Genomic DNA, 8,866 nt, shown 5'->3' with positions numbered 1-8,866 from the left:
TTTCGGGGAGGCCTTGAGACCTGAGAGCTTGCCATACAAGTTGTCTTGGCACTCTATCGAAAGCTTTTTCCAGGTCAATGAAGACAATATGTAAATCTTCTTTATTGCATCTATGTTTCTCCATAATAATTCTCATGGCTTGAATTGCGTCCGACGTTGATTTACCAGCAGTGAAGCCGAATTGGTTTTCCGTGACCGTTGTTAGCAGCCGCAGTCTATTATTAATAATTCTTTCGAAGAGTTTAAAAGTGTGTGATGTTAATTTTATCCCCCTGTAATTTCCACAAAGTGAAACGTCTCCTTTATGCTTGTAAAATGGTATTAAGTAGCTCTTCCGCCAGGAGTCTGGCATTGTACCGGACGTGAGGACAAGATTTAGGAGTTTCGTAAGCCACCTTATAGCTACCATTTCTCCACGCTTCCATATCTCCGCAGGTATCTGATCTGTCCCTGTAGCTTTGTTGCTGTGCTTGTTCTTCATCTTTAGTATCGCTACTTTAACTTCGGATTCTGTTATGGCTTCGATGGGCCCTGAGGTCACACGTATGGAGGGGAGTTTTTCGCTTGGAAATTCTTCGTTGGATAATTCGACGTAGTAATCTTTCCATCTTTTCTTGATGTCATTATTTGAGGTCAAGAGTTTACCATTAACATCTCTGATATATTTATTTATGTTTATGTCCAATGTACTGCGCTGGCGCTGCTTAGCAATTTTGTATATATCATAATCGTCTGTATTTTCCTCTAACTGTCTATAGAAATTATCTCTAGCTTTCTGTCTTTCTTGGGCAACGATATTTTTGGTGTGGGCTTTGGTTATTTTATATGCCTTTAGGTCCTCGTCATTTTCCGAATCTTGCCAAGCCTTGAAATGCTCTTTTTTGTTCCGCACTGCTGAACAAAAAAGAGCATTTAAAAAAAAAAAAAAAAACAAAACCTAGATATAGAAACTACATGAAATAAAATCTTAGATGGAACAATGAAAATCTCTGTTTAAAAATAGAAAATAAAAATTTTGCAGTGTAAAATCATATGAAAACATATAACATTTTATTTGCAATAATATATGCATTAACACATGACAAAAATACAGTATTTGTATGTATATTTATATGTTTATATATATGTATGTGTGTATATTAATGTATGTATTTATATACGTACACCCTAAACTGCCTTCATGTCTCACATCTCCATCCAAAGATTGTCTGGTAGAGATCGCCTCGAGCGATAAGACCGACTCTTGTACCATATGAATTGTTTTTTTTTTCTCTATTTATTGTCTACGGTGTACAAAACGTTAATAAATAAATAAAATATTATTGGGCTCTGAATATATCTCATATAATGATCATATCGCATGTTTCAGTAGAGATATCCATTTAGAAGTAGCCTATTTTTTAACAAAATAAACGATCTGTATAATGTATGTACATAATTCATCTTGTTTCCAGACGTGGGACTCCCACTGCTGGACATAGGCAAGCTCAAAATATTTCCTATAGAACTGGTTGGAAGCTGTATAAATCTCTTCGTCTTTCAACGATCTTAAAATGGTTGTGTCCACTTTAAGTATGGTTATAATATGTGGCCAGTCTACTCCGAAATCAACGTGCCAACCACTAGACTGAAAAATAATAATGTATTAATTACTTTTATTCGTCTACGGATCTCCTCATTCTTGATTAGATCACGTAGAAAAAATTCGAACAATACTTCTTGTAATAATTCGACGGTTTAGCCAATCCTTCTGGCTTCAGTTCATTGTATTAAAAATATGATAGAAAACCCTTTCGCATGTATTCACAATAATACAATAAAAGTTTTAATACGATTAAGCTTATAAGGATAAAGATGTAGTATATTGTAAAGATGAGGGCGTTTAGGAAAAAAAATAATGTAACAATTTTACGTAACGTTCGCTTTTCGCAATATTTCTTTGTGCAAAATCTCAGATTTTTCCCGCCTGAGATTTCCTTTGAATAGGTGAAAGTAATGAAATAGATTTCATTATATATGATTCACAGATTCTTTTTATGTATGTATATGTTAATAGTTCTATAGTGCTTGCCGAATGAAAGACGTCTGTGACTTTGACGTCCATCCGTAACAAAAATATCTTATATCTAAGGTTCTGCGTACGAGACATACGAATAATATATATATTCTTACCTTATTTCTGAGATTCCGTCAAAATTTATAGTAAAGTTAAAAAACAAGTTAAAACATTACTTGTAACACGGCAACAATTTCAATATAAATTGTTTTTTTTTTTTACTTGTATAACAATAGAAATTAAAGAAATCAAATTATTTAAAAATAATATATGAATAAATATATAAACATATATATGTATGTATGAATGTATGTGAAGTTCTTAGATCGTACGTGATCCTCCTTATCAATGGATAACATATGTATATCATAAAACTCGCTTCTAATTTTGAAATGGTATTGTTCTTAAAAAATCATGTAATAAACATCACATGAGCTGTCAGACGACTGCGCATGCGCTGCGTTCAGCGACATCCTTCCGTAATCGACATCATAATCATATTTGAGGCTAACCCATTCCACGCCTACCGCCTGCTGATGACCACTCAAGTAACCTTAGACCCCAACAGTCAATTGCCTGAACGTCGTGTCTCGTCCACTCCCACTTCAGATAAGTAATAGTTGGAACTACGTCAGTGACCCTGGTTCTTCTTCGCATCTCTTCATTTTCGATTCAATCTTGAAGAAGAATCGTGTGCAATGACTAAATTATATAATTTAATATGTTGCCTGCCAGGAATTCAACCGATGATCTACAATCGCGATTTACCTTCTCTATCACAGAGCTAAATCTGCCCGGAGTTGAACATTATCACTGACTCGTCTCAGAACTGCCTTCCGCGCCGATTGCAGGTTCCTAAAGAACTAACAGTACTGACAATTTATGTATTGACGTTTCAAAACTGCACAGCTCATTTGAATAAAGAATTCGATACTGGTAAAGAAATAAGTAACATACAACTTTAAGTAATATCATCCACTCAATACGGCTCTTACTTAGAATTCTGTAAAACAATATCGTACTCAACACATCTGCTCTTCAGACATAATATATCACATTACTTCAATAATTCAACTGAATCGACAATCCGTAATATTTGAACGTAAAATCACCCGTACATTGAATTGTAAAACGAAAATCGTTAAGTATAACTCATATTTCAATTTCACGACAATAAATTACGATTATTGCGAATCTATGGCAGAGTTTATCATGCTTTTATATATGTACTGCATTATACAGGGTGATTGGCTATAAGTGTAAACGCTGTAAAGAGGTTTATGCGTTCACGGGGCACGGGTAAGTACCTACATAAGTTTAAACTCAAGGAGAGCCTTTCGTGGACCTGTGACCCTGAGGTGGAGACCAAACATTTTCATTCATCACATTTGATCACCGACTGTCCCGTATTTGGCGCGCCAAAAACGGATTGCCAGGCAAGAATAGAAGTATTTGTAAATAAAACAGTAATACAAATATATAATATCTCGAATAGGCTTTACTAACCACCTTCTAAATATCAAGACTTGATAAAGTACTTTTAAATATTTATATACAGTTTAATTTGTACCAATTTTTTTCATTTACTACTACCAGAAGCACCTGGCAAGATACCCATCAATTATTTTTCCTCGAAATTTTTCAAATTTTTTCGTGTTATAAAAGTTTAATTTAACACATGACTTATTGATCAATATTTTCTATTTTTTTTTGCGGAGAGATTGAAAATTTTGTCAAACATTTTATTACACAAGCGCATACCGTTTCACCAAAAACAAAATTAATCAACTTTACGTATATGAAAAATACATGTTACAAGCTTGTTTTTGTTCCTTTTATGAAAATAATGGTGGTCACTGTTTTTTTTTTTTAATTTTCTAAGTTATCGTGAATACAGAGGATATCATTATAAATATATTAAAACATAAGTATAAAGAAATACGACGGCTTAATGTATATGTATATTGTGCCGTTGTTTTAGCCCGTAGGTACCTACAACAAAGCCTCCCCTAAAGACATCGCCAACCTGCCTGCCAAGCGTGGCGATTGTGGTATAACCTCTCTTAGAAAGCCATTGGAGAGGCGTCTATAGGCTGAAAGGACTGTTCCTCTATTATTTACAATTTCTAACACTCTTCTCCTTCCTTCTTTCAATTATCTTCCATTCTCTTATCATTTATTTGCTAACCTTTTAAATAACGTTAAGGAAAGTTCTCGTCACACTCTGCATAATTTATTTTACACTTTTCTATTTTATTTATATTTATGACATTTTTGATTTTCATTCTTTTTATAGCTTTTGTCAATAGAGGTATTTTTCTGTTTAAATATTACATTGATTTATGTTGTAAATTCCATTACAGAAATTGGTATTTAATTTATATTATGTCAATTCCAGAGCGACATAGGTCAACGTATCGGGGATAAATGAGCAAAGCCGTGCATGCTACTCACGCACTGCTGGCTCGTTATTGAAATTCTCTAGAAGATTCCAATCTTATGAAGGAAAATGAGATCAAATAAATCGCATTGTCGAGACGTCGTTAAAATAATCGATTGTTTTAACGTAATTCTCCTACGGTTTTATTGCTTTTATATATACTTTCTAGTATATTGTGTCTTTAACATAAGTTGTATATGCTTTTACAAAATAAATTTAAATTAAGTAAAGGCAATTAGAGATTTGACTTCGTCTTTATGCATTTTACAACTTACATTCATATGATTGAATAATTTACATAATTACTGTTTGACCTGGCAAATATTATTTGGCCGTAAAAATATTTCAAGGGTATACATAAAAAGTAAGTTAATATAAGAGTTAAGATATATAAATCATGAAGGCATGAAGTGCTGTGAACGATTACCTATCATTAAAAAACATAGCACTATCTTTTTTTTTATTTATGGAAAACTATGGCTTAAAATTCTATATATCATTAACCATATAGTTAAAATTAAAAAAAAAAAAAAACAATGTCAATAGCTCAATACAGTGTGTACGTGGTAAGTGATCAATTATCGACCGCTAAGAGTTGTGTTAACTTACGACGGGCTTCATAAGAATGCTCAAATCCAAAACCAAAACTCCGAGCATAACCCTCACTATTGCTCAGAGAGCAATAGCGAGGGTTATGCTCGGAGTTACGCTGCGAGATCGTATCAGAAAGGAAAATCCGCAAAAGTACCAAAATCACGGACGTAGCCCGAAGAATTGCTCGTTTGAACAGGCAGTGGGCAGCGCAAATCGCTCGTGCAACCGTGCCTTTGGGGTGGAAAGGTTCTCGAGTGGCGACCAGGAACAGTGTGGATAGGCCAGTGGGTAGGTCGCTGTATACGGGCAGCACCGGATCGGTCATCGTGCTGATCTCGTTCCTCACATCCCCCTTTTTTCATCCATATCTTTTGTCCTGCTCAATATCTTCCAAACTTTTTTCATTGCTTCATCGCATAAGCTATCATTCCTTCTCATACTTTATTTTCCTTTCTTATATCGCCTCCATTACTTAGCTATCACCTGCAGAATACTACTTTTGATATTTACATTTTTTTTATTTATATTTACTTTTGTTTACATACATGTCATCTATTTAAGTAACAAAATAGAGAATAATTGAATAAGTTTAGATATAAAGAATAGGATAGAAAATATCAAAAATAAAATGTAAATAACACAAGACAGGTAAGAACAGATAAATAGTTATGTATAAATAGTAATTGATAATAAGTTATCTAGAAAATAAAATAAAACAGGAATAAATGTAAAAGCTCGCGATGATCTTATATAAAAGTCTCTGCTTTTTCCGGTGGCTTAGTAAATAAACATAGGAGTTATATAATGTTAATATTTAAACTAGCCGCCATAATGTAGACAGTATTTTTCTCGTCCTTTCGTGTAAAAATGTTTGCTCCTAGGTGTTCCTCGCCGGAGGTTGCTAAGTGCGTCTATACCGCAACACCCATTTCCGTTACCGGCCATTAACGTGTACAAACAACTTTGTACAGCTTAATGAGCTTGTGAAATTACTATTATAACTACGTATCTTCTTAGACATAATGGTTTGAATTTAAATATCTTGATACTTATATTTTATTTGTACACTAAGTAAATGTTTCTCATATATAAAACATATTTTTTTTTACGTATTACAATGAATTTAATTGTTAATTTTTTATATTTAATGGAATCAGGCGTTACCTCGCGTAAGTCCATCCTAAGTAAGAAAAGGACCAATATTTAGCCACTTCTGCACATGCAGTGGTAGTCGCGCAATAAAGTGCACCGCCCGCCAGCGCACTGATAAATGCGTATGCGGCAAACACCGATTAGTGCTACTACTAATCGGTGTAACATAACTCCTGAAGATGCCCCGTGGAGGGGTGAAACACGTGTTGAGTGATTTGGCGGTGGCGGTTGTGTGATTCGCATTGTTTGTCGTATACGCATTTATCAGCGGGCTGGCGGGCGGTGCACTTTATTCCACGACTACCACTGCATGTGCTGAAGTGACTAAATATTGGTCCTTTTCTTACTTTTATTTTTTTTCAGGCAAATTTTATTTGACACCTTTTTCAAGTGTACACCCTATACAAGAATCAATGGTTCCAGAAATAATAAATAACATAATGATAATATAGTGAAAACGCGTTTTCAAAATTCGAATTATTTCATATCAAAGTAATTTATTTTTTAATGGAATCAGGCGTTACCTCGCGGAAGTCCATCCTAAAAGTAATTAATGTTTACTATCTGTAGTAAATCTATAGTTATTCCACTGTCGCATTCCAATAGAAAAAAAATGGGACGCATGGGTAAGCAACCTTTTTAATCAAGGGACCAGTTTAAATTTCAAAATTGTTTTGTGGGCCGCTTTTTTTAAGTTTTTTCCATTGAGTAACGTTTAGTAATAATCTACCAAACTTTATTTATATAAGAATAAAAAATGTTTTCTTCTACAAATTCAATACAAATAATCGCGCAGACGTGTCACATTCGTATTGTATTTTTGAACAAGTCGCGAGTAACTCGTTACAAACAGATTGTTGTGGTTTAGCATGTGCTACCGCTAATAATCTATTTTATAATAATATATTGATGGGAGAAAGTCGATAAAATAAATTCAATTTTCGAAATGTTAGGCGGGCCGCGTAAACATGTTTACAGGGCCGCACGTTGATCTTCCCTGATGTAACATTTCAAAAAGACCATTTTATACAATACGATTAGTAAAATTTTAAAGCTTTTTATATAATGAGCAATCTTTCATACTAGCTGCCCCGAATGATTTTATACAATGAAAATTTACCTGTAACAGTTCTATAGAACAAATAATTACAGTTAACTTTATTTATTTATTTAATGTTTTAATAATAAATATAGTTTGCTAACAAAAATAGTAGTTTTTGTTTATTTCGTGCAATACAAGATTTCCGTCATAATGTGATTAGCCAAACATAATTTTTACATGGCGTGTTTTGGTTTTGATTTAAGTCAAATGTCTGTAGGATTTTACAAAAACTTGATCTTTTTGTAAACATATTGTGACTTCACTAGAATTTTTTTTTAATTTTCCTTTCCTTCTTCATAAGAATGTTCGTCGTGCTTTATCGAAAATATGAATAGAAGAAAAATTGGCAAAACATTTATACAGCTAGTATTGTTATTGGTGTAAAAAGATAAAAGGAGTGAAGGTGTTGTTCGTTATACATCAAAAGCTTTAAGAATTTCACACCAATTTCTCATAAACCTCTATAAAATGATTTGTCAGAATTATGTACAAGTAATTTATTTTTTCAAAGGCTTTAACAATAAAATTAGACTTTAAGTTCCGTCAGTGAAAAATCTAATATGTATGAATAATATGTAGTAGTATAGTAGTGCAGGTAATTCGAATTTTTAAAGCGGTTTTTAGGTCTATTACCATAACGTTACTTATTTCGAAAACTACAAATCGTAGTCTATTTACCATGTATTAATTGTCAGCAAATTAGGTATATATTTATCTCCTTAAAGATTTTATGTGTCAATCACCCTGTATCAGGAGCAGAATAGAAGCTTGATATATCACTATTACCATAATGTCAGCCGATAGATGCACATTGGCATAGGGCTCCCTTAAAGATCACCACCGATAAGCGGTCTTGGTAACCCACTTAATATGTAAATGCAATAAAAAGAAATAAAACAACAGGTTTTAGGCCAAATCTTTATTCAATTGTTTAAGAAAATCTTTAACAATTATTTCAAATGTTTTTACACAAATCTCTACATATTTAACTAATCTACTTTAAAAAAAAACATATCTGAAATGAAGCAAAGTAAATTTTGTTTAAAAAAAAGCTTATTGTATGTACAAATTTAGGCCCGAATATTTTGATACACACTTTTCTTTCTAACTGTATCTATATATCTATATTAAGTACAATCATGCGCAATAACCAATATACCAGTTTCTGTAGATACTTTTTTATTATTATTTTAGTAGAATAAATAAAGAATCTTCCGATACATATATGTATATATATTTAATAGCATTTAGAGCTTGTATAACCTCTTATGTGGTAAGCATAAACTGCATCATTAAATAATTCTTGTTATTTTAAATGTAAGAATAAGAAACGCTGCTTTAGAATTCAATTATTTAATTTTCCATTTCAGTAACCTAAACTGTGATATATACGATACATTACACAATATGTTTGTGTTTATTTTAAGGAAATCTTTGGAAGTATTCAATGAATAAAATTTTGTACATTTATATATATATAACATATTCGCAAATGAATTTTTAGATAAAAGAATTTCAATTT

The sequence above is a fragment of the Battus philenor genome, unplaced genomic scaffold (assembly GCF_028537555.1).
Source record: "Battus philenor isolate CCGP_79_NKW_IND1 unplaced genomic scaffold, ilBatPhil1.0.hap1 SCAF_14, whole genome shotgun sequence".
NCBI lineage: Eukaryota > Metazoa > Arthropoda > Insecta > Lepidoptera > Papilionidae > Battus > Battus philenor.
Note: the sequence above shows the minus strand (reverse complement) of the source record.